The 25,036-nt window shown below is 38.9% G+C and overlaps 2 pseudogenes; one reads left to right on the plus strand and one right to left on the minus strand.

The window, feature by feature from the left end:
- Window positions 1–2,423: 2,423 nt before the first annotated feature.
- LOC126079845 (olfactory receptor 4B1-like) lies at window positions 2,424–3,829 on the minus strand (annotated as a pseudogene).
- A 12,978-nt stretch (window positions 3,830–16,807) lies between these two features.
- LOC126079817 (olfactory receptor 4X2-like) lies at window positions 16,808–17,737 on the plus strand (annotated as a pseudogene).
- Window positions 17,738–25,036: the final 7,299 nt, after the last annotated feature.

Here is a 25,036-nt window from a genome sequence, read left to right on the forward strand (position 1 = left end):
CTATAAAATTATAAAGCGTTAATAGAAACATGTTTTTGGTGTATCTAAAGTTCACCAAGTTAGCCACGTGGTAATCCAATTAAATTAGCAAGTTGCTGCTTGGTAAATTGATTTGTAGCGAATTGGCCCAGAACTCTAGGTACAGGGACGTATATGTGAACAAGACCCATTCCCTGCTTTTGAGGATCCCAAGGATGGTTTGACTGCTGTTCACAAGTCCCAGGCACTCACATTCTATGGCCCCCCCTTATTATCTTCCAGAGAGAAATTAAAGTAGGGTCCACTGTCAGGAACACTGCAACATTAAAGAAAATGGTTCTTGAACTTGGCCTCCAAATTCTATGCCAAGGAAACTGAATCAAAAGGATTTAGTCACTGGCTGAGGTTGTGCAGTCACCACGTGGTAGAACTCAGCTTCAGTCAGTCAGTCTGGCACCAGTCAAATCCCTTAACTCTCTCTCTGTGCCCAGGGACACCATCCTCCAAGAACACACCTCCACGCAAACTCCCTGTGGTAGAGTCTCTTTCCTTAATGGCAGAATCTTGATGTTGTTCAAGAAGCCTTGTGCTCAGCCGAGGGGAAAATTTATGCTGGGCTGTCTTAGTTTCCTAGCCTGCCATGGCAAAATACTACAAAGTAGAGGGTTTAAAAAAAAAATAAATTTATTTTTTTTCACTGCACTGGAGGCTAGAAGTTAGAACTCAGGGCATCATTGGAGCTATCATCTGTGTCTGTTGACTCCAAGGAAAGGCCCTTCCTTGTCTCCTTCAGTTTCTGGTAGCCCCAGGTGTTTCTTGGCATTCCTTTGCTTGTAGATGGATCCTCACATGCTGTCTTCCCTCTGTGTGTGACTCTGGTTCTGTGTCTGTCCTTCTCTCTGATAAAATGCCCCTCAAAAGGGATTAGGACCCACCCTACTCCAGTATGATCTCCTTAATTTACCTGATAACATCTGCAAAGAAAAACCCTGTTTCCCCAAGCAAGGTCACATTCATTGGTGCAGATGTTGGTACTTCAACATATCTTTTTAGGGGATGTAATTCAATCCACAACACTGGTGTAAGCCTAGAATATAATCCTATTCACCTTTACCAATACTCACTTTCCTAGCCTCCTTTGCATTCAGGGGTAGACAGGAGACCTAGCTTTGGCTAATAAGAATAAGAATTAGATTAAGAGGAATTGTGCTGGAGAGCTTCTGGGAAATACTTCCTAACATAAAAAGACAGTCCCTCCCTTCCCTCAAAGCTGCTGTAACCATGATGCAGCCATGAGGGGGCATACAAAGAAGTGAAGAGGCACTGACCCAGTGCACCATCATCATAGAATTAACAAACCAACCCTAGAACCACTGACCCCCGTTCCTGTTGTTTGTTGGGTAAGCAATAAATATCATTATGACTTAATCCATGGGTCAACAAACTTTTTCTGTAAAGGGTCAGAGTAAATATTTTATGTACTGAGACCCTAGTATCTATGACGACTGCTAAACTCAGCCACTGTATCATGAAAGCAGTCATAGATAACATGTAAAATAATGGGCATGGTTGTAGTCTAATAAACTTTATGGACACTAAACTTTGAAATTCATATAATCTTCACATGTCACAAAATAAGGTTTTTTCTTTTTTTTTTTAAATTTTCAACGATTTACAAATGTAAAAGACATTCTTAGCTCACAGGCCGCACAAAAACAACTGTCAGGCTGGATTTGGCTTAAGCCATTTTTCATCAGGTTGTGTTATAACTGAATGTATTTCTGACTGTGTTGTTCTATTTACCTCAGTGCATAGAAACAGAAGGGTTTTATAAAATTGTTGTGACTAAACATTAATGTTTAATAATAGTTTTATTGTATTTAGCCCGCCAGAGACATTTGCATCTAACAGTGCCTCGTGCATGAAATGAAGTTCCTGCTGTGGAATTTCAGGCATTGGAATCAGGTTAATGGGACAGGGATACCAAATGAAGCAGAGAAGACTTTTTTGGACTCCCTCAAGGTCCTACCAGTAAGGAAAAACAAAGGAAAACATGACCCTCTTTCTGCAAGTGCCATGATATTTCCACATACCACAGCATGCTAACATGAAGAGGTGAAGTGAATGAATTCAAGATTACAGTTAGTAGACAACAGAGTGGGGGTTCTAGTCTAGGTGACCTCTCCCTAAAACTTATGCACTCTGCACTATACACTACTGAAGAAGAGAAGGAAAGCAGCCCAGTATTTGACATTCTCCAAAATGTTGACAACTATGAAAACTATGAGAAGGCTTTAATTAGTACCATGAAGTAAAATAGCTCACTTAACATACAACAAAATATATAAATAGGTTAACTTTTTTCTCTTCTTTCATGGCTGACTAAAATCAGATCATATATTTGGTCACCCTGTTCTTGGGTTTTTTTTTTTTTTTTTTAATTTTCACTCTATTCCTGAGTTCATTTTCTTGTCCCACAACCTTCTCATAGCATTTTTCACCACTGCATTTCTGAGTGTGTACATGATGGGATGCAGCATGTGTAGAAAACAGCCACCAATTTATCCTCAGTGAAGGTGGAAGACGGCCTCATGTAGAGGAAGGTGGCAGGCCCAAAGAACAAGATGGCCACTGTGATGAAGGAGGCATGGGTAGAGAGAGCTCTGCACCTTCCCTCTGCAGAATAGTTTCTCAAGTTGACCAGGATGATGATGTAAGAGGACACCAAGATGAGGAAGGTTATGACAGAGATTAAGGCACTGTTAGCCAACACAGTAACACCCTCCACGAAGGTGTCAGTGCATTGGAGATAGAGGTCACAGAAGTAGTAGTCAATTACATTGGGGCCACAAAAGGGCAATTGGACAGTTACAAGGATCTGAACCGTGGAGTGAATTATGTCCCCCAGCCAGGATCCTGCCACCAGAAGGTGATACACACGGTAGCACATGATGGTTGTATGGTGCAGTGGTTTGCAGATGGCCATATAGCAGTCATAAGCCATCACTATGAGTAAGAGAATCACTGTACATCAAGGAAGTGGAAGAATATCTGAGCCAGACAACCCTCCAAGGAGATGATTTTAATCTAGGTGAGTATTTTAGTTATCTAGTGCTGCTGTAACAGAAATAGCGGAAGTGGATGGCTTTAACAAAGAGAAATGTATTCCCTCACAGTCTAGGAGGCTAGAAGTCCAAATTCAGGGTGCTAGCTCCAGGGGAAGGCTTTCTCTCTGTTGGTTCTGTGGGAAGGTCCTTGTCATCAGTCTTCCACTGGTCTTGGAGCTCCTCAGTGCAGGAAGCCTTGGGTCCAAAGGATGCGCTTTGCTCCCGGGGCTGCTTTCTTGGAGGTATTAGGTTCCCCTATCTCTCTGCCAGCTTCTCTCTTTTATATCTCAAAAGAGTTGATTAAGACACAACCTAATCTTGTAGATTGAGTCCTTCCTCATTAACATAACTGCCGCTAATCCCACCTCATTAACATCATAGAGGTAGGATTTACAACACATAGGAAAATCACATCATATGGCAAAATGGTGGATAATCAAACAATATTGGGAATCATGGCCTAGCCAAGTTGAAGAATATTTTTGGGGGACACAGTTCAATCCATGACAGCGAGTAAGTCCGTGAGACTTTAGGGACATTAGAGGAGTAACTGGTCTTCACCAGGGACAGGCAGCTAAGGAATGCAGGCTTTTGCCGACACTGACTGTCAACACGTTGAGGCCATTGCCCAGGACTGTGGCCAGGTACTCGGGAAGGAACACCACAAAACACACTGTCTGCACTTCTGGGTCCTGGAAAAGGCTAGTGAGAATTAACTCAGTCACATTATTTGTACTGGCCATGGGTCCCATTCAGGCATGCTGGGTGCCCAGGATCGAGAGGTTTGCAATAAAATGAACAAAAATTTTAAAAACAATTCACCTCACTTATATCATTTTAACAACAAGAACAGTTGCTGTTGAGTCAATTCCAACTCAAGGTAACTCCGTGTTTGTCAGAGTAGAACTGTGCTCCGGAGGGTTTTCAATGGCTGGTTGCTCAGAAGTCGATAACCAGGCCTTTCTGCTGGGGAGCCTCTGGGAGGACTTGAACTGCCAACCTTAGCAGCCGAGTGTGTTAACCATTTGCACCATCAAAAGACTCCATTGTTAACTTAGAAGAGAATATTCTTTCGTTTTTTTCCCTCAATTTTTAGAAAATGTAAAACAATTTAAAATACAAATCACTCCATCATTCTTTTAGCCAAAATACTCATACAACATTATTATTTTTTTTCAGTGTGCTTTAGATGAAGATTAGTAGAGCAAATTAATTTCTCATTAAAAAATTAATACATGCTTTGTTACACTGGTTAACAGCCCCACGACATGTCAACATTCTCTCCTTCTCGACCCTGGGTTCCCCACTAACAGCTTTCCTGTCCCCTCCTGCCTTCTCATCCTTGTCCCTAGGTCGGTATGCCCATTTAATCTCATTTTGTTTTATTGGTTGGTCTAATCTTTGGCTGAAGTTTGAAGCTGAGGTGTGACTTCAGCACTGAGTTAAAAGAGTGTATGCTGGCCATAGTCTTGGGATTTCTCCAGGTTCTGTCAGACCAGTAAGTCTGGTCTTTTTTTGTGAGTTAGAATTTTGTTTGGCATTTATCTCCGGCTCTGTCCGTCTGGGACCCTCTACTGTGATCCCTGGCAGAGTAGTTGTTGGTGGCAGCCGGGCACCATCTAGTTGTACTGGACTCAGTCTGGTGGAGGATGTGGCAGTTGCGGCCCATTAGTCCTTTGGACTAATCTTTTCTTTGTGTCTTTTGTTTTCTTCATTCTTCCTTGCTCTAGATGGGGTAGGACTAATGGAGTATCTTAAACGGCTGCTCACAAGCTTTTAAGACCACAGATGCTACTCACCCAAGTAGGATGTAGAACATTTTCTTTACAAACTATGTTATGCCAATTTGGCTAGATGTTCTCCGAGACCCTGGCCCTCACCCTCAGTCCAGTAATTTGGTCCCTCAGGGAGTTTGGGTGTGTCTATGGAACTTCCATGACCTTGCCACGGTAAAGTTGTGCTGGCTTCCCCAGTGTTGTGTACTGTCTTACGCTTCACCAAAGTCACCACTTATCTATTGTCTAGTGGTTTTTCCTCCCCGCCTGTAATGGTTAAGATTATGTGTCACCTTGGCTGGGCCATGATTCTCAGTATTTTGGCAGTTGTGTGATGTTGCAGTCACTTCCCTGTTGAGATTTGATATGTCATCACCCCTGTAATAGGATCTTCTCTGAGTAGCTGATTGTTTAAGGGGGAGTTTCCTTGGGTGTGCGGCCTGCATCCGAAAATAAGCGGACATTCTGGCAAGGCTCAGTGGCTTTTGTTCCTTCTGAACCCTGCAGCCGGCTCATGTTTATCTGACCTCTAATTCTTGGGACTTGAGCTAGCAGCTTATCTGTGGTCTTGCCTGCTGACCTTGGGGTTCATCCGTCTTCACAGCCTGTGAGCAACAACCCTGCTCTCCAACCTGTGGATCTTGGGTTCACCGGCCCCTGTGGCTGCGTGAATCAGGAGAAGCCTCTATCCTGACTCAAGGACTTGGGACATTACAGCTCCTACAACCATGTGAGCCATTCCTTGATATAAATCTCTCTCTGCATATATTTATATGCTTTACTGGTTTTGCTTCTCTAGAGAACCCAGCCAAAGACACCCCCCCTCCTCCCTTGTAACCATTAAAATTGTTTCTTTTTGTGTATAAACCTCTTCAAAGTTTTTATAATACTGGTCTCATACAATATTTGTCCTGTTGTGATTGATTTATTTCACTCAGCATAATGCCCTCCAGTTTCATCCATGTTGTGAAAAGTTTCTCAGATTCATCATTGTTCTTTATCATTGCGTAGTATTCCATTGTGTGTATGTACCATAATTTGCTTATCCATTCATCTGCTGTTGGGCATTTAGGGTGGTTTCCATCTTATCGCAATTGTGAATAGTGCTGCAATGAACATGGTGTGCATATGTCTATTTGCCTGATGGCTCTTTTTTCTCTAGCAGGTATGTCTAGGAGGCGATTGCTGGATCATATGGTATTTCTATTTCTAGCTTTTTAAGGAAGCATCTTATAGTTTTTCAAAATCATTGTACTATTTTGTATTCCCACCAGCAGTGCATAGAGTTCCAATCCCCCATGGCCTCTCCAACATTTGTTATTTTTCATTTTTTTGATTCAGGCCAGTAATGGGGTGAGATGGTATCACATTATAGTTTTGATTTTCACTTCTTTAATGGCTAGTGGTCTTGAACATTTCCCCATGTGTCTCTTAGCCACCTGAATGTCTTCTTTGATGAAGTGTCCGTATCCTTTGGCCATTTTTAAATTGGATTATTTGTCTTTTTTTTGTAGAGGTGTTGGATTTTCCTATAGGTTTTAGAGATTAGGTCTTTGTTGGATTTGTCATAGCCAAAAAGCTTTTTCCAGTCTCTAGATTCTCTTTTTACTCTTTTGGTGAATTCTTTGATAAGTGTAAAATATTTAGAACATCCCTGTTATCTAGCTTATCTTCTGGTGTTTGTGTATTGTTGGTTATGGTATCCTGTTAGTGGCGTGTATTAGAACCTCTAGTGCTGATCCTTTTTTTTCTTCTACAATCTTCATTGTTTTTGTTTTTTTATTTAGGTCTTCGATCCATTCTGAGTTAGTGTTTGTTTATGGTGTGAAGTGTGGGTCCTGTCTCATTTTTTTGCAGATGGACGTTCAGTTTTGCCAGCACCACTTGTTAAAAAGACTGTCTCTTCTCCCATTTAATGGACTTTGGGCCTTTCTCAAAGATCAGCTGGCCATAGGTCCATGGATTGACATCCAGGTTCTCAGTTCTGTCCCACTGGTCACTATGTCTATCGTTGTACCAGTACCAGACTGTTTTGACTACCATAGCTGTATAGTACGTTCTGAGATCAGGTAGTTTAAGTTTCTGACTTTCTTCTTCTTCAACAGTGCTTTACTTATCTGGGACCACTTTCCTTCTACATAAAGTTAATGATTAGTTTTTCCTTCTAATCATAGAGAATGTGGATATGTGGATATATGTGGGTATGTGTATCGGGATTGCATTGTGTTTGTAGATTGCTTTGGGTAGAATTGACATTTTCACAAAGTTAGTTGAGTGTACCTGTTCATGAGTGTGGTATGTTTTTTCATTTATGTAGGTCTCCTTTGATTTCTTACAGTAGTGTTTTGTAGTTTTCTTTGTATAGGTCTTTTATATTCCTGGTTAGATTTATTCCTAAGTGTTTTATATTTTTAGGAGCTATTATAAATGGTAATAATTTTTTGATTTCCTTTTCATAGTTCTTTTTATTGGTGTATAGAAAGCCAACCGATTTTTGTATATTTGTCTTATATCTTCCTACTCTGCTGAATTTTTTCACTATTTCCAGTAGTTTTCTTGTGGAGTCTTTTGGGCTCAGTATGTATAGTATCATATTATCTACAAATAGGGACAGTTTTACTTCTTCCTTACCAATTTGGGTGCCCTTTATTCCTTTTTCTTCCTTATTCCTCTAGCTAGGACTTCCAGCAAAATGTTGAATAGGAGAGGTGAGGAATTTCTCTTCTCTACCTATTTTATTGAGGGTTTTTTAAATCAGGGATGGGTGTTGGACTTTGTTGAATGTCTTTTCTTTGTTGACTGAGATGATCATGTGATTCTTCTGTTTTATTTATGTGCTGGATTACTAATTTGATTCATTTTCTAATGTTGAACCCTCCTTGCATACCTGGTATGAATCCCACTTGGTCATGGTGCATAATTTTTTTGAGATGATGCAGAATTCTATTGGCTAGAATTTTGTTGAGGATTCTTACATTAATATTCATGAGAGATATCGGTCTGCAATTTTCTTTTTTTGTGGCGTCTTTTCCTGGTTTTGGTATCAGGGTTATGCTGGCTTCATAAAATGAATTTGGAAGTATCCTTTCCTTTCTATGTTCTGAAGTAGTTTGAGTAGTAGTGATGCAAGCTCTTTTCTGAATGTTTGGTAGAATTCTCCAGTGAAACCATCTGGATCAGGGCATTTTTGTTGTTGTTATTGTTGGGAGCTTTTTATTACCTTTTCAATCTCTTTTCTTGTTATGGGCCTGTTTGGATTTTCGACTTCAGTTTGTGTTAGCTTAGGTAGGTAGTGTGTTTCTAGAAATTTGTTCATTTACTCTAGGTTTTCAAATTTGTTGTAGTATAGTTTTTCATGGTACTCTGTTATGATCCTTTTTGTTTCAGTCGGGCCTGTTGGAATGTCCTCCATTTCATTTCTTATTTTGGTTATCTGTGTCATCTCCTGTTTTGTCAATTTGGTCAATGGTTTGTCAATTTTGTTGATCCTTTCAAAGATGCAACTCTTGTTTTTGTTGATTCTTTCTGTTATTGTTCTGTTCTCTATTTCATTTATTTCTGCTCTGATCTTTATTATTTCCTTTCTTCTGTTGGCTGTGGGCTATTTTTGCTGTTCTCTTTCTATTTGATCAAGGTGTGTAGGTAATGTTTTGATTTTGTCCCTTTCTTCTTTTTTGATGGTGCATCTATTGCTATAAATTGACCTCTGAGCACTGCCTTTGCTGTGTCCCAAAGGTTTTGGTATAATACGTTTTCATCCTTATCTGATTCTAGGAAGTTTTTAATTCCATCTTTGATTTTTTTTATTACCCAGTGGTTTTTTAAGGAAGGTGTTATTTAGTTTCCATGCATTTGATTTTTTTCTCCTTGCTCTTCCTGGTATTAATTTCTACTTTTATGGCATTGTGGATCAGAGAAGGTGCTTTGTATTATCACAGTGTTTTGGGTTTTGTTGAGGGTAGCTTTGTAGCCAAAGATGTGGTCTATTTTGGAGAATGTTCCATGTGCTTTGGAAAACAATGTGTTCTTTGCAGCTGTTGGGTGGAATGTTCTATATATGTCTATGAGGTCAAGCTGGTTGATTATGGCCTTTAGATCTTCTGTGTCTTTATTGAGTTTCCATGTGGGTGTTCTGTCCTTTACCAAGAGTAGTGTGGTGAAGCCTCCTACTATTATTGTGGAACTATCAATTTCTCTTTTCAGTGCTGTTAGAGTTTGTTTTATGTATTTTGGAGCCCTGTCCTTGGGTGTGCAGGTATTTATTACGTTTAAGTCCTTATTGTCGATTGTCTCTTTAATTATCATATAATGTTCTTCCTTGTCTTTTATGGTGGATTTTGTTTTAAAGTCTAGTTTATCTGAGATTAGTATTGCCACTTCTGCTGTTTTTTGGTTGCTGTTTGGTTGATGTATTTTTTTCCATCCTTTGATTTTTAATATATTTATGTTTTTGTGTCCAAGTTGTGTCTCTTGTAAACAGTATTATTGATGAGTTCTGTTTTTTATCCATTCTGTCACTCTCTATCTCCTTACGGAAACATTTAAGCCATTTGTGTTCAGTGTGAATATTGATAGGTGTGCATTGTTTCATTTTCTAGTGTTTTTTTTTTTTTGGTTATGCTGATGTTTTCTTTGTTTCTCTTACTCTCCTGTGTTGAATTCTTTTTTGTTTGTGGATTTTTTTTCATTTTTGTAGTTCTTTTGTTTTTGAGACTTCCTGTTTTTCTTCTGTATTTTGATGAGTAGGTTTGTAAACTTTCTCTGTGGTTGACTTGAAGTTTACTCCCATTGTTCTAAGTTTAAATCAGCCTTTTTATTCTTGTTAAATCCTTGATTTTATCTCCATTTGAAAGTTCTATACCTGTACTGCTTATTCCTTCTTTTATTGTTCTGATGTTGTTGTCATTTACAGATTGTCGTTTTCAGTTCCCTGTTGTAAATCTTTTAGTTTGTTTTATCCATGAGAGTTTACTACCTATGTTGGTATCTGGCTGATGCTGTCTTATGTGCTAGATTCAGGTTGTTGTCTGATGTTTTCAGTTCTCTAACTGAAGGACTCCCTTTAATAATTCTTGTAAGTTTGGTTTGGTTTTTGTATATTCCTTTAATTTTTTTTTTTTTTTTGATCTGGAAAATGTCCTAATTTCACCATCGTATTTGAGTGAGAGTTTTGCAGGATATATTATTTTTGTTTGGCAATTTTTTTTCTTTCAAAGTTTTATATTTGTCATTTCATTGCCTTTTCCCTTTGTATGTGACTTTTCATTTATCTCTAGCTGCTCTTGGGATTCTTTCTTTGTCTTTTGTTTTAGTGAGTGTGATTATGATATGTCTTGGTGTTTTTCTTTTAGGGTCTATCCTATATGGTGTTTGTTGAGCTTCTTGGATGATTAGCTTTTTATCTATCATGATATGAGGGAAGTTTTCTGTCAACAATTCTTCAATGATCCTCTTTCTGTTTTCCATTTCTTCCCCTGTTCCGGAACTCTGATCACAAGTAAATTTTTGCTTTTGATTGTATCCTGCATTGTTCTCAATGTTTTTTCATTTTTCTTCATACTTTTCTCTGATTTTTGCAACAAAGTGGCATCCAAGGGTTTGTCTTCATTTGCACTGATCCTGTCTTCCATTGTTTCACATTTGCTCCTAAAACTTTGTATTGCACTGTCCATTTCTCAAATCTTGTTGTTTATCTTTTGGATTTGTGATCGCTGTTTTTGTATGATTTCTAGTTTTTGTCTATTTTGACATTTTTTTCCCCGTATTATTTTCCTTAATTCTTCCAAAGTTTTGTCTGTCTTTTTCATGGTTTTCTCCATATTTTTCTTGATTTTGTCTATTTTTTCCTATTTTTTTTTCCTGCATTTTTCTTTCAACTCTTGGAGAGCCCTGTATATTAGAGTTTTGAATTCTCTATCAGGTAGTTTTAGTGCCTTTTCTTTTACTGGAAGGTCATCTGGTGTTTTATTTTGGATGCTTTCTGGAGCCATTCCATCCTGTTTTATTTTTTTATATTTTGATATTGTTTGCTGTCTTTGGGACCTGCAAGAATTATTTTCTTTGTTTACTGACTGTTGATTTGTTTGTTTCATCTTGATTTTTTTGTTTTATTTGGTTATGTCTGGGCAGTCATGCTGTGTGTCCTTTGTTTCTTGCTTTTCTGCGTGTATGACACTTCTCATCACCTTGTCTAGGTGGGCAGTGCTGGTCATTCAGCTACAGTGCAACAGGGCAGGTGCAGTGGAGGGAGAGTGGGGAATAGGTCTTTTGCAGCATGTACTGGAGCTGACATGGCGGGGCTGAGGGGCTGTGCAGAGTGGGGTCTGTTGGTCTGTGCCTGTGATGCTCAGGGGTAAGGCACTCAGTGTGTGGTGCAGATGGGAAGGAAATAAAGGTGAGAACGTGGTGTGTGGAGTGGATGCTCTGTCTCCTGTCGGAAGTTTCTCTTCACCCCTGTCCATCTCACATGTGGCCAGAAAAAACAATGGACTAGGGAGAGCTTCTCAGATAATGAACCAGTGGTTACTTTATTAGCTGATCAAGGAACTTTACATCCAGGGCAGGGAGTCTTTGATACGTCTATCTAGCTATAGGTATTGATTTTCTAAGAACCAAGAAGCAGAGGGTGAAGCAAAATGACAAAGTGAGTGGACAGCTCCACTTACACCCCCAGCAACTAAACCACTGAACAGTGAATAAAAGCAAACACAGACTGAGCTCCCAGAGCTCTGAACAGCAGCTGAGGTGTTGGAGAATGCAGGATGGAGGAGCAGGAAAGCACAGAAGCTGGCAGAACCTATTCACTAACATCTGGAGCACTTGCTGATTGCAACCATTTTAATACAGGGCGGGGCAACACCCCAAACAGGGAACACAGAAAAGGAGCTAACCTGAGGAAGCTGTAGCCCAATCTTTTAAAGCAGTGCAGATTGTTCATGGGTGTTTGCAGATCATGCAATTGGCTGGGCGGGGGGAGTGGTGGTGGGAGAGGAGACCATGGCACTGTGAGAGAGTGCTGTTAAATCTCACTGAGGCCCAAGATAGACATGCACTAGGACCAGAAGGAACTGCAAGGGCAGCAGGTTGATGGGAATACTTCAGATGGATGGATGACAAGGAGAGAAATTGCTGTCTCCCTGTCCACAGTGGTACACCATGTGAGAGCTTGTGCAAGGGCTCCCATGAAGGAAAGACATAGGGAGCCTGCCACCTTTGCCACAGCAAAGTTGAACTCCACTGCTTATGTCTGCATCTGTGAATAGCTAAACCCTCTCCCTGCACATGCATATTGAATTCCAGAGACCAAGCATCCAGAACTCCTGAATCAATACTGAAAAAAAAAAAAAAAAAAACCCTAAGGATAAAAATGCCCTCTAGTGGTTCTCAGGAGAAGATAACAGCCAATTGTGGATGGGTCGATTCTGACTCATAGGGACCCTGTGGGGTGGAGTAGAGCTGCCACATGGGTTTTGCAGGGCTGTGAGTCTTTGCATTGCAGAGGCAGGCTTCTGCATGTTTCTCCCACAGAGCAGCTAGTGAGTGTGGGCCCTGGCCTTTCGTTTGGCAGCTGGGCACTTGGCTGCTGTGCCACCTAGACACCCAATCAAAAAACTATTCCACAAAAACCAGAATACAAAATTTAAAGTAAAAATAAAAGATAACAAAATGGCCCAAGTTCAACAAAAAATAGTAAAACACACAAAATCACAAGAGAAGAACCAATCAAAAACAAAATATGAAGAGGACCTTTCTTCTATGGGGGTTAGACTAATGGAAAAAATTGAAAAATTTCAGATTATGGTGCTAAGTATATTTAAAGAAAGCAAAGAGCATACAGAAAACAAACTAATGGAGATCAGGAGACAAATGGGAACAAAATGAGAGATTGAGCAAGGAAATTGAAAACATCAGAAAACCCGAAAGAGAAGTACTGGAATTGAAGAATATAGCAACTGAATTAGAAAAAAGCCATAGAAGCACTCAACAATACTATTGAACAGACAGAAGATAGAATAAATGAATTAGAAGACAAAATAACTGAATTTATCAAGTCTTTAAAAAAAATGTTTTTTTTTTGTTTATTACAAGGAAACAGCCAAATACACACAGAAACAAAAGAATCAAAAAAAAAAAAAAAAAAAAGAATATACAAAACACTCAAAAAACAGATAGCAAAATGCGTGAGGTAGACACTTCGCTTCCAGTAATAAACTTAAATGTAAATGGTTTAAATGCCCCAGGAAAAAGGCAGACAGTGGCAGAATGATAAAAAACAAAAAAACAGACAAAAAAACCAAACATGACCCATCCTTTAGCTGTCTACAAGAAACTCTTAGACATAAGGGTACAAACAGACTGAAAATAAAAAGATGGTGAAAAATATTCCATGCAATCAGTGAACAAAAAAGAGCAGTTGTGGCCGTACTGATAGCAGATTAAGCAGATTTAAAATCAAGATGGATTGACACAGTGGCTGCAACAATGGGCTCAACATAACAACAATCACGAGGATGCCGCAGGACCGGGCACTGTTTCCCTCTGTTGTACTTAGGGTTGCTACCAGTTGGAACAGTTTTGATGGCACCTAACAACAACAATAATTAGTCAATAGTTGACACTTGTGGCAGTCTTGTTTCAACTCTGCTTCTCATCAAGCCTGAATCAATGTTTTTTTTTGTAACACTGGTGTAGTGTGTTGTGTTTTACAAAGCTCTCTTCTGGCATTAAAGAAAATCTTTTTTACTGAAAATTTTCTGATGTGGTCAGAGTAGTGTAATGACCTTTCATGTACTCAACACCCAGTTTTCATGATTATCAATTCAGGGTAATTTTGTTTCATCCATACAGGACATCTTGACGGCAGCACTACTGACATTTTGGGTTAGATGATTCTTTGCTGTGAGGAGCTGCCCTGTGCATTGCAGGATGTTTTGCAGCATCCCTGCTCTTTCAGTGCAGATAGCACCTGCATGCCTGCTCTTCCCCCCTCTTCCCACCTCAGCTCATGTTGTGACAACTGAAAACATCTCCTGACATTCCCAGATATCTCCTGGGGGCAAATTGCACACAGTCGAGAGCTACTGATTTATACCCTTGTCACCAAAAGCAAAGAGAGGTGCTATTTTGGTTTCCTGACACTTGCGGTCCCTATTCCTTGCACTCAACCTTTTGAATAGTGTCATTTCATATGAAGCCACATGATTGAGCTCATGATAGGGGGGCTTACATCTAATTAATCTCTGAAAAGCATAGAGGCCCATCCAGAGTAAGTGCCTTGTGAACAGTGGTTGAATTGTAATTTGTTCACATATTCTATTTATTTCTGAAGTTGTTGCTCCCTACAAGGAAGTTTGAGATTTTAGTAACCAGGTCCTGTTTCTCATGAGGAAGGCTGCCTGATGAGGAAGGGAAAAAGGGTGCAGCTCTCTGGAGACCAACCTTCTCTCACCTGATCATCACGCCTTTTCCCCTGGTGTCTCTGGAACTGTTTCAACTCAAGGCTAAGTTGCCAGAGTTCTTATTTTTTTTGTAGAAGAGAGGTGAGGGAAGTCTCCTTTGCTCTTGTTTTAAATCAGGTAGAACTGAAACCCCAGTGGCTTTGTTTCAACATCCTGAGTCTGGGGGTACTGGGGTAGTAAATTCTCAGCCTTGTGACTCTGGCAAGACAGGTATCTCATTTTGATGGTTCTCATTTGGCTTACTGCGAAACCTGGGTGGACCTGGGTAGGAGCTGTTCTCCAGGTGTTATTTATACCTCTGTGTTCAGAACAGAAAATGTAACTGCGGTGAGAACAGCAAAGCTGTGGAGACACTGGGATGAGATTTTTGTTTTGTGACCATGTGCTTCTTTTGCATGTGATGATGATTATTCCACACTGAAAGCAAAGGGAATGTGGTGAGGAGCACGTGACATTTTACAAGTGCTCTCACATTGCTCTAGTCATTGACTGAGCATCTAGTGGAGGAAAGCACAGTGATGGGCACCTGGGTTCAGGACCGGAGAAGATGCATTCTTGGTCCTGGGGGAAGCTTTGTTCCTTCAATATTTAATGAACATCTGCAATGTACCTAGAACTGTGCTAAGAAGGCTAGGGAAGGTATATATCCAATGTTCATCCATTAATTCATTCACTTTATATTACCAGTTGCGGAGTCGATTCTGACTCATGGCCACCCTGTGTTGTCAGGGCAGTGCTATGCCCCATGGGGTTTTCAATGGCTGGTTTTTCAGCATAAGATTGACAAGACCTCCTTCTGAGGGACCTCTGGGTGGATTCAATCCTCCAGCCTTTTGGTTAGCAGCCAAGAGCGTTAAGTGCTTACACAACCCAGGGACTCCTTATCTACATTATCGGAATGCTATTTGTGGCAGACGCCTCAGTAGATGGTGGGGTGGTAAGATACATCTCTGTCTTCAGGAAGTTCACTGTTCAGCGGAACAGATGACTACATAAAACAATTATAATTCAGTGTGGTAAGTACTGTAATTCCAAAATGCCCTGAGAGAGAGAAGCTACTGATCACATGTGCCTGTGGATTGAGGAGATGGATTTTCTATCTCTGAGAGGAATCCAAGACAGTATGGAGGCTGGGAGACTAACATCCTTGTATGACACTGACTGTAGGATTTAGGACATCTACCTGTGAGGTAGATATTACCTGCATCTTGCAGTGAGAACCCTGAGACTCTGAGAGTTTTTAAATAACTTTCTAAGTATCACATAGCTATTACCTGAAGAACCCTAATGTGAACCAAGGAGTCCAGACTCCTGTAAATGCTTCCTTCCTTTAGTGGCTTCTTCATAAATCTTCCCTGTTAACCTGGCAGTTTAGGGCTGGTCTCTACCCTCTCTCTTTATCTCTGTAATTATAAACTCTACCAGTGATTTCTTCTGGCTCAGGGTGCTTAATCATCTGAGTCTATCCCAATTACTGAAGGAAAGAAGCTTGTGGTGTGAGTGGAAGTCATATGGGTCCTGGTCTTAGGTCTGCATGGAGTCAGTGTATGAACAGCTCTGCTGATACACAGACATCAGCTTCCTTGGACTAGCTACCTTGAAAGTCCAGCATGGACTAGATGATCTGCAAATCAGTCAGTGAGCGATCATGGTGATTCCCTGAGGAGTCTGGAAGGCTGGGCTGTGGGGAAAGATGTGTCAGGACATGAGTGGGCACAGGAGGGGTGGTTTGGATTTTTGTTGCTACTGAGGAGCATATGTATGGAGGATATGAAGGTACCAGTAAGACGAATTGTTTAGGGATTGAGTTAGACCCTTGGAAAAAGAAAGATCATTAAGTGGTCAAGAGAAGAAAGAGAGAATTAGGAGGAGAAGCAGAGGTAAGAGGGATTAATAAATATCAAAAATGTTATTCTGCACACCAAGGAAGCAAAGGGAAAGGGAATGAGTGAATGCTGCAGACGATAAACAATTAAAAACATTTGAAGGCAGTAGGAAGACATCTAAAATGGAGACAGAACACTGTCCTGGCTGTCCCACATGGTTCAATGAAATGTTAACCTACTAACAGGTTTCCCCCTTTCTGGTCTGTTTCCGTTAGTCCAACCTTTGCCTACAAAGTGATTTTACTTTCCAGTTGAATAGCATTCCTAATAATTTGCTGTCATTACAGGATACACACACAAGTCCATAACAGCCCTTCATAAACTTTCTTCAGACTCTATCTCCAGCTTTATCTTTTCCTATTCTCTCCTTTACTCCAGCCACACATGATACATTTTCACAGATTTGCACTTGCTCTTCTGCCTTCTTAGACTGCTCTTTTCTTATACACATAAATAACTCCCATTAATCTTTTGATATCACAAGCTTCTAAGACACCCAGAGGATTATGATATAATTCACCCACTTACCTCAACCAAGGAGTCTCGTGTTGTGTATCATTTCAGATCACCCGCTCAAACTACTATATCCTAGTGGTGACTTCATGGCTGACACACACAATGTGACTGAATTCATTTTTCTGGGACTCTCTACCAATCCGGAGGTACAGAAAGTTTGCTTTGTGATATTTTCGTTCTTGTACACAGCAACTGTGCTGGAGAATTTCCTCATTGTGCTCACTGTCATAACCAGCAGAAGTCTTATTTCCCCCACGTACTTCTTCCTCAGTTACCTGTCCTTCGTGGAGATCTGCTACTCCTCTACCACAGCCCCCAAACTTATCTTGGACTTGCTGGCTGAAAGGCAAGCCATATCTCTGTGGGACTGCATGACACAGCTTTTTTTCATTCATTTCTTTGGTGGCACCGAGATTTTTCTGCTCACTGTGATGGCCTATGATCGCTACGTGGCCATCTGCAAGCCCCTCAACTACACTACCATCATGAACCAGCAAGTGTGTGCTGTCTTGGTAGGAATAGCATGGGTGGGGGGCTTTGTGCATTCCCTTGCCCAAGTTCTTCTCGTCTTCCACTTGCCCTTCTGTGGCCCCAATGTGATTGACCACTTCTTCTGTGACCTGCTTCCTCTGCTCAAGCTTGCCTGCTCTGACACCTTTCTCATTGGTCTGTTGATGGTTGCCAATGGGGGAACCGTGTCTGTGATCAGCTTTGCGGTTGTCTTAGCCTCCTATGTGGTTATCTTGCTCCATCTGAGGACTCGAAGCTCTGAGGGGTGACGAAAGGCCCTGTCCACCTGTGGGTCCCATATTTCTGTGGCCGCCTTGTTTTTTGGGCCCTGTATCTTTATCTATCTGAGGTCTTCTACCACTCTATCTGTGGACAAGATGGTGGCTGTGTTCTACACAGCGATTACCCCTCTCCTTAACCCTGTAATCTACTCCCTGAGAAATGCTGAAGTGAAGAAGGCCATGAAGAGGCTGTGGAGCAAAACAATGAAACTGAATGAGAAATAGAGACTGAGTATTGGCTCCGTGAGTTTAGAATGATGCTGAGTCTAAATGGAAAGTTGGGAAGGGCAGAATGGGTTGAAAGAAATAAAATGCAGAACATTTGTTGGTTCTAGGGTTATTCTAGCTTTTGTCCATCTTTAAAAACTTCATTTTAATTGCTTATAAAATATAATCTCTTGTGGATATACTGTAACTTAACTAGTCATTTTTCTGTTGTTAGATATGTAGGTAGTTTCTAATTTTTTACTACTATAAATAACGTTGTGGTAAATATTCTTGAATAGCAATCTTCCACTATAATTTTGATTTTCTTTTAGCCTCACTTCCTAAAGTGAATTTACTTTGTTAAAGCGTATGAAGACTTTGAGGAATAGTGTTAAATTGATTCCCAGAAAAATCATAACAATTCATCTACCCTGTGAGAGTGCTCTTGACAGAATGTGATAACGTTGTTAAACATTTTTTGGGGGGGGTTGAGAAATAGAATATTTATATATTCAAAGTATCTTCCCAACCCAACCAAACCAATTGATTTCAACTCATGGCAACCCCATATACTGCAGAGTAAAGCTGCACTCCACAGGGTTTTCAAGGCTGTGACCTTTTGGAACCAGGTCACTAGGCCTTTCTTCTGAGGTGTTTCTGCGTGGGTACAAACCACGAACCTTTTGGTTAATAGCTGAGCAATTAACTGTTTGTGCCACCCGGGGACTCCAAGGTGTCTCCCCACAAGGGAAAAATGTAACTTTACAGTGGAGGGACCTCGAAGACACAACTTTAAACAATTGTTCAGAGTTGTAAAGGGACACTAGTAATGGCACAAACTGACACCCTGTGCCTCCTTATATAATGTACTGGAGAAGCACACAATATCACTTCTGTGGTATTACTGCCAAAAATACATAACTTGAGTCTAATTTATAAAACATCAGGCAAACTCAAATTGAAGGACTATTTACAAAATTATTGGTCTGTATAATTGGCTACTAACCAGAAGTTTAGTGGTTTGAATTCACCCAGAAGTACCTCATAAGAAATGCCTGGTTATCTACTTCTGGAGGATCACAGCCATTGAAAACCCTATGGAGTCAGTTTTACTCTGAAACACATGGGTTGCCGTGAGTCAGAATCGTTTTGACTGTCAATTGGTTTGGTTTTCTTTCTTTCGTTTTTGTTTTACTCTTCAGAAATGTCAAGGTCATGAAAGACAAAGAAAGATTGAAAAACTATTCCAGATTAAAGGAGATTAAAAATATATGATAACTAAAAGCAGCATGTGATTTTGGATTGGATCCTGGACTAGATCAAGGGCGTTAGTAGTACAAAATGCCTGTAGAGTAGATAATAGAGATGCATCACTGTTAACTTCCTGATTTTGATAATTGTACTGTATTTATGCCAGGGAATGTCTTTGGTTTTAGGAATTACTCACTGAAGGGCCTAAAGGCAAAGAGACATCGTGTTGACTGGTAGCTTAAGCACTGCAGAAAAAAATTCTATCTATTGAGAGTATGAATGATAAGAAAAAATGTGGCAAAATACTAACATTTGGAGAATATGGATTAAGAGTATACAGAAATTCCTTATGCTATTATCGCGATATTTTTGTAACTCAGAAATTATTTTAAAATAGAAAGTTAAAAATATTTTGCAAATTTCATATGCATCTTACCATTTAATTTGCATTTCTTCAATTTTTTTTTGTGAAAATAGTATTTCCGTGTTTAACTGACTTTGAGTTTTATTTACAACGCTGTATGTTCAAAGGCTTTACGTTTCTATGTAGTAAAGTCTATCAGCTTTTCCTTTTGATTTTTTCCATTGCTTTTGTGTTTAGAATATCCTATAGCACCAGTTTCTTTCATAAGGCTTAAAAAAAATCAATGAACTGAAAAGGTACATGTGAAAAGTTTTATTTCCTTCCTTCCTCCATTACTCCTTTCCTCTCTCCCACTTGATAAACAATTTTCTTAGTTTCCTGTTTTTCTTCTAGAGTTCCCTTAAGCAAATGTAAAAATGTATATATATATATACATATATATATATATAATATGTATTCCCATTGATCTTCAGCTTTTATTTGGGCGATAGCATACAGTATAAGCAGTTATGAAACTTGCCTTATTTAACAATATATCTTGAAGATTTTTCTACATTATTATTATTTATAGCTTTGTGGTCCTCATTGAATGGATGTATCAGCATTTAATTAACCAGTCTTCTACTGATAATATTTTTTCAAATAGTGCTGCAGTGATTAACCTTGTCTTAAACACATGAAACTAATCTGTAGGTTAAATTTCTAGAAATGGAATTACTGGATCAAATGTGTGTATTTCTTGATAATTTGATAGATGTTACCAAATTACCCTTTGCAGCGATTGTACCAATTTGTGCTCTCATCAACAATTTTGTCTTTCCTGCAAAATGTAATGTTAGACTTTTGGGATTTTGGTAATCTGATAGATTAAAAAATGGCAGCTAGTATAATTTTAATTTGCATTTATTTCGAGCAAGGTTGAATATCTTTTCATATGGCTAGAGCCCATTTACATTTTCTGTGAATTGTCTGTTCCTATCATTTTCTCGGTAATCGACTCGACGGCACTGTTTTTTTTTTTTTTTTTTTTAAATCATTTTCCCATATTTGGGTTGTGATTCTTTTTTTATGTTCTAAGAACTATTTATATATAAAGATTAATCTTTCTGGTATGATTCTTTTCCTTGGTTTGTCATTTGATCTTTGATGTTATTTTTTTTTTGACATACAGAAGTTTATGCTTTTTTGCAATTAATTATCATTATTTTACTTTATAGCTTCTGGAATACCCAGGACCACACTGTTTCTTATTATGGAAGCTTTATGAAGATGCTTTAATGTCTGGTGGGGCTAGTCCCTTCTCATTGCTCTTCATTTTCAAAATTCTCCTGGCAATTGTTTTTCCAAACGAACTTTAAATTTAATTTTACTTCTCTTCCTATTCCTTCCACCTCCACAAAACAGCCTGTTATAATTTTGATTGAAGTCACCTTGTTACCTGAGAGAATGCCCTCAGTTCTTGTCTTCGGTGTAGAAAAGAATTTAAACACTGAGACAAATAGTGCCAAGTAAAAAAAAAAAAAAAAAAAGCAGAGGTTTATTAGCTAGCAGAGAGTTAGTAGCGAAAGTACACTTGACCATGGAGTGGCAAGTGGGCTACTAAGATAGAGAGTCTGAGTGCCCCATACGGTCATTTTCTTAGGGCTTTATACCCTTTTCTCCTACCTCCCCCTGTTAAGGTTTAACTGCCAAGTCAGAAACCCCTGTAGAGACCATTTCCTCTTTCTCTTTCTGGAGTGCAAGCTCTCCCCTCTCCCCTTTATATCATCCATTTCTTCTCTTTCTTTCCCCAGTGCAAGCTCTCCCCTTTACAACCTTACATTTATAAGTTTATTTAGAAAAAAATCTACATTTTAATGATAAGCAGCCTTCTTATGCAGGGTCATGGTATGTATTTCCATTTGTTCACATGGATTTCTGTTTGTTCATCTTTTTTGTTTTTCAGTAGCTTTTGGTTTCTTTCTTTCCTTTACATGCTTTAGCTATTTCATGTGTTCTTAAAATTTATTTATTTATTGATTGTAATGAACTGATTGTTCTCTGGAGGTAGAAAAGCTACCGATTCAACATATTATTTTTTTGCTGCACATATATACCTTTCAATGCAAACTGACACACAACTGTCATACAGTAAACTCAGGAAAGTCTCCACTCTGTCCATGAGCATTCTGATGAGCATCTTGCATAAAAGAGTTATTTCAAAGCAGTTGCAGTGTCCATCTTCAGGATCAGCCAACCTATTTGGATCAGGCAACAGAATTTCCATTGGGGATCACAGGGCCAAATGGAGCCCTACTTCAAAGAAGTCAGGCTATTATGTTTGCTGGATGCTTATTGTAACCTTCTTATTATGGAACACTTCAAATATACGTCAAAGTAGAGAGTATAGTGTTAAAAATCCCTTTACCCATCATTCAGCTTCAAGAGTTGTCAACTCATGACCAAACTTGTTTCGTTTGTATCCCTGTCAACTCCTTTTCGCCATTACCCGTATAATTTGAATAAAATCTCAGACATCATGTCATTTCATTTGTAAATGTTTCAGATTATACCTTTAAAAGATAACCGCTCTTTTTACATTTAGCCACCATAGCATTATAACATCTGTTGGTGAATTGAACCTGCATAATTACGAAGTGTTCTACTTTGCTTGTATTTTTCTTTTTTGCTTTAAATATATTTTGTATGAAATATTATAGCTTCACTGATTGTCTCTTTGTGTTGGGATGATATATATCTTTTTCTCTTCCTCAACCTTAACTTTTCTGTATCCATATTCATTAGGTGAATCTCTCGTTAACAGCAGATGTTTACACTTCTTTTATCCAGTAGATTAATCTTTGTTTATTAATAGAAGCATTTATTCCATTTTCATCAAATGTAAGGACTAATGTATTTGCATATAAATGTGTCATCTTACCAAACACACTCAATTTGTTCTACCTGTTCTTTTGAATATTGTTATTTTAATATTATTCTGTTTTCTGCTTCTCTTAGTCTGGAATTGATTCATTGTTTTAGTTTTCCATGAAAAGTTATTTTAGAGATTAGAAGATGCACTTAATTTATCAAAGTTTAATATGAGTTAATCTTTTAGTCTCTCTGTGGTTGTCTTACATTTCACTAATACTCTCTTCAACCACATCCAACTTGCCAGCAACTTGGCACCCTCTGACTAAATAAAAAATATTTATAACTTTGAACTGGCATCCAATGTGTACGTATATTTGTATAAGAATTTTCAATGCAAAAATGCTATAATAATAAAAACCTAGGAAAAAATCTAAATATCCATATATTAAAGACATATTAAATAAATAATGCTACACCCGTCCATATGAAATAATAGGTAAAGTCAGTAGAAAAAAGTTACCTAATTTATACTTGAAGTTAAGAAAGATCACCAAGGTATATTATTAAATGAAAACAAACCAATGTGCTAAAAACTCTGAATAGTATGTGTCTCTGTGTGTGTGTGCACTTTGAAAGCTATTTGTACATACAAATTCATAATGGTTTGTAAACACAGAATATTTCATAAGGATAGGAATAGTCTCTTACACTGCAAATTGTAACACTCTAAACCAATAAAAACTACCATCTCCAACTCTGAGACTGGGGATTTTTCAGTATTCATTCATTTAAAGAGATTTTCAGTATTTGTATTCTCTCAAGACATTTTATTGTGAGAATTATCTTTTCCAGGAGTAATATGCTACCATCACTGTTGGCCTCCTTTTCTCCATTTTCCCAGCGCTCCTTCTTGGTCTACTCTTTATTTTTTCTAATTTATTTTCTGGTGTTTCAATAACCTTCCAAATAGCTGCAGAGAGGAAGGTTCTATTAGCTGGTGGGGTGAGGTGGCAGATAACACAAGCAGAAGAGGATTAGTCACCTGTCATTTGAGGTTTACAGCACAGACTCTGCAACCAGACTCTCTACTTTTAAATTGTAATTTTGTCACTGAGTAGCTGTGTGGTCTTTGGTGAGTTTGACAGATTAATGTATCAGTGTCCTTGTCTATGTAATGGAGATAATACTGTTACTTATTATATTTGGTTGTTTGAGAATTACATGCCATATAAAGTGTTTAGCAGAACAATTGTGTCTATTCTATATTTTTACACAAATAACACACACCTTCTACATTTGTTTGCCAGCTGCTCCCATCCCCCGCAAAGTATTTTGCTAAGCACAGCTATGCCAATTTTTTTTTATATGTTGTTATAAGAAAATTAGCATAGTGTGCTTACAAAAATACCAAAAAAATGCTTCATGAGGGGGAGGGAGCAGCTGGTAAACAAACACAGAAGGTGCAATGGTTAAAATACAGTAAATATCCAACAAGGATCCATTGTTTTTATTACCTTTCTAAACCAACGGAACAATATGTTTGTGTGAGGGAGGTAAGATGTGGAACAGAGAAGAAGTGGTCTCTCCTTCAAATGTAGAAAAGTGTGCATGGGACATTGGTTGTTTATCTCACTCCCTGCCATCAGCCTTTGTTGCTTGTAAAAGTCCCCCCAGGTCCTGTCTCTAAGCCATCTGCTTTTGGTATTGCGACTTTTTAACTGCTTCAGTGGTATTTTAGTGGGAACTAGAGAAAGGCTGGGCCTGCGATAGCAGGTTGGAGCAAGTGAGTAGGTGTGCAGGTTCCAGCCTTATAGAATATGCCACCAGCCCCTATGCTCCATTATTTTAACTTTTCTGAGCCCCAGTAACTCAAATCTGTTGAATAGAAATACTAATTCCTACAGTAAAGTGATAGCTACTGGTGATTGGGATGCAAAAGTTGGACACAAAGAAGAAGAATCAGTAATAGAAAAATATGGCCTTGGTGACAGAAAACATTGGAGATCATATAATAGAATTTTTTTAAGACCAATGACCTAATTATTGGAAATACCTTTTATCAACAACATAAATGGCGACTATACATGTAGACCTCACCATAAGGAATACACAGGAATCAAACTGACTACATCTGTGGAAAGAGATGATGGAGAAGCTCAATATCATCAGTCAGAACAAGACCAGGGGGCGACTGCAGAAAAGACCATCAATTGCCATATGCAAGTTCTAGCTGAAGCTGAAAGAAATTAAGACAAGTCCATGAGAGCCAAAGTACAACCTTGAGTATATTCCACCTGAATTTAGAGACCATTTCAAGATTAGATTTGATGTATTGAATAATACTAATGACTGAAGACCAGACAAGCTGTGGGATGACATTAAGAACATCATACATGAAGAAAGCATAAAGTCATTAAAAGGAGAGAAATGAAAGAAAAGACAAAAATGGATTTCGGAAGAGACTCTGAAACCTGCTCTTGAATGTGGAGTAGCTAAAGCGAATGGAAGAAATGATGAAGTAAAAGAGCTTAACAAAAGATTTCAAAGGGCAGCTCAAGAAGACAAAGTGACATGTGCAAAGACTTGGAGTTAGAAAACCAAAAGAGAAGAACATGCTCAGCATTTTTTAAGCTGACAGAGCTGAAGAAAAAATTCAAGACTTGAGTTGCAATATTGAAGGATTGGTGGCCCAGTGGTTAAGAGCTCAGGGTGCTAACCAAAAGTCAGCAATTAGAATCCACCAGCCACTCCTTAGAAACCCTGTAGGGCAGTTCTACCCTGTCCTATAGGGTTTCTATGAGTTGGAATAGACTCTATGGCAATTAAAAACTTTTTTTTATGGGCAAAAT

The sequence above is a fragment of the Elephas maximus genome, chromosome 7, assembly GCF_024166365.1.
Source record: "Elephas maximus indicus isolate mEleMax1 chromosome 7, mEleMax1 primary haplotype, whole genome shotgun sequence".
In the NCBI taxonomy this organism is placed as follows: Eukaryota; Metazoa; Chordata; class Mammalia; order Proboscidea; family Elephantidae; genus Elephas; species Elephas maximus.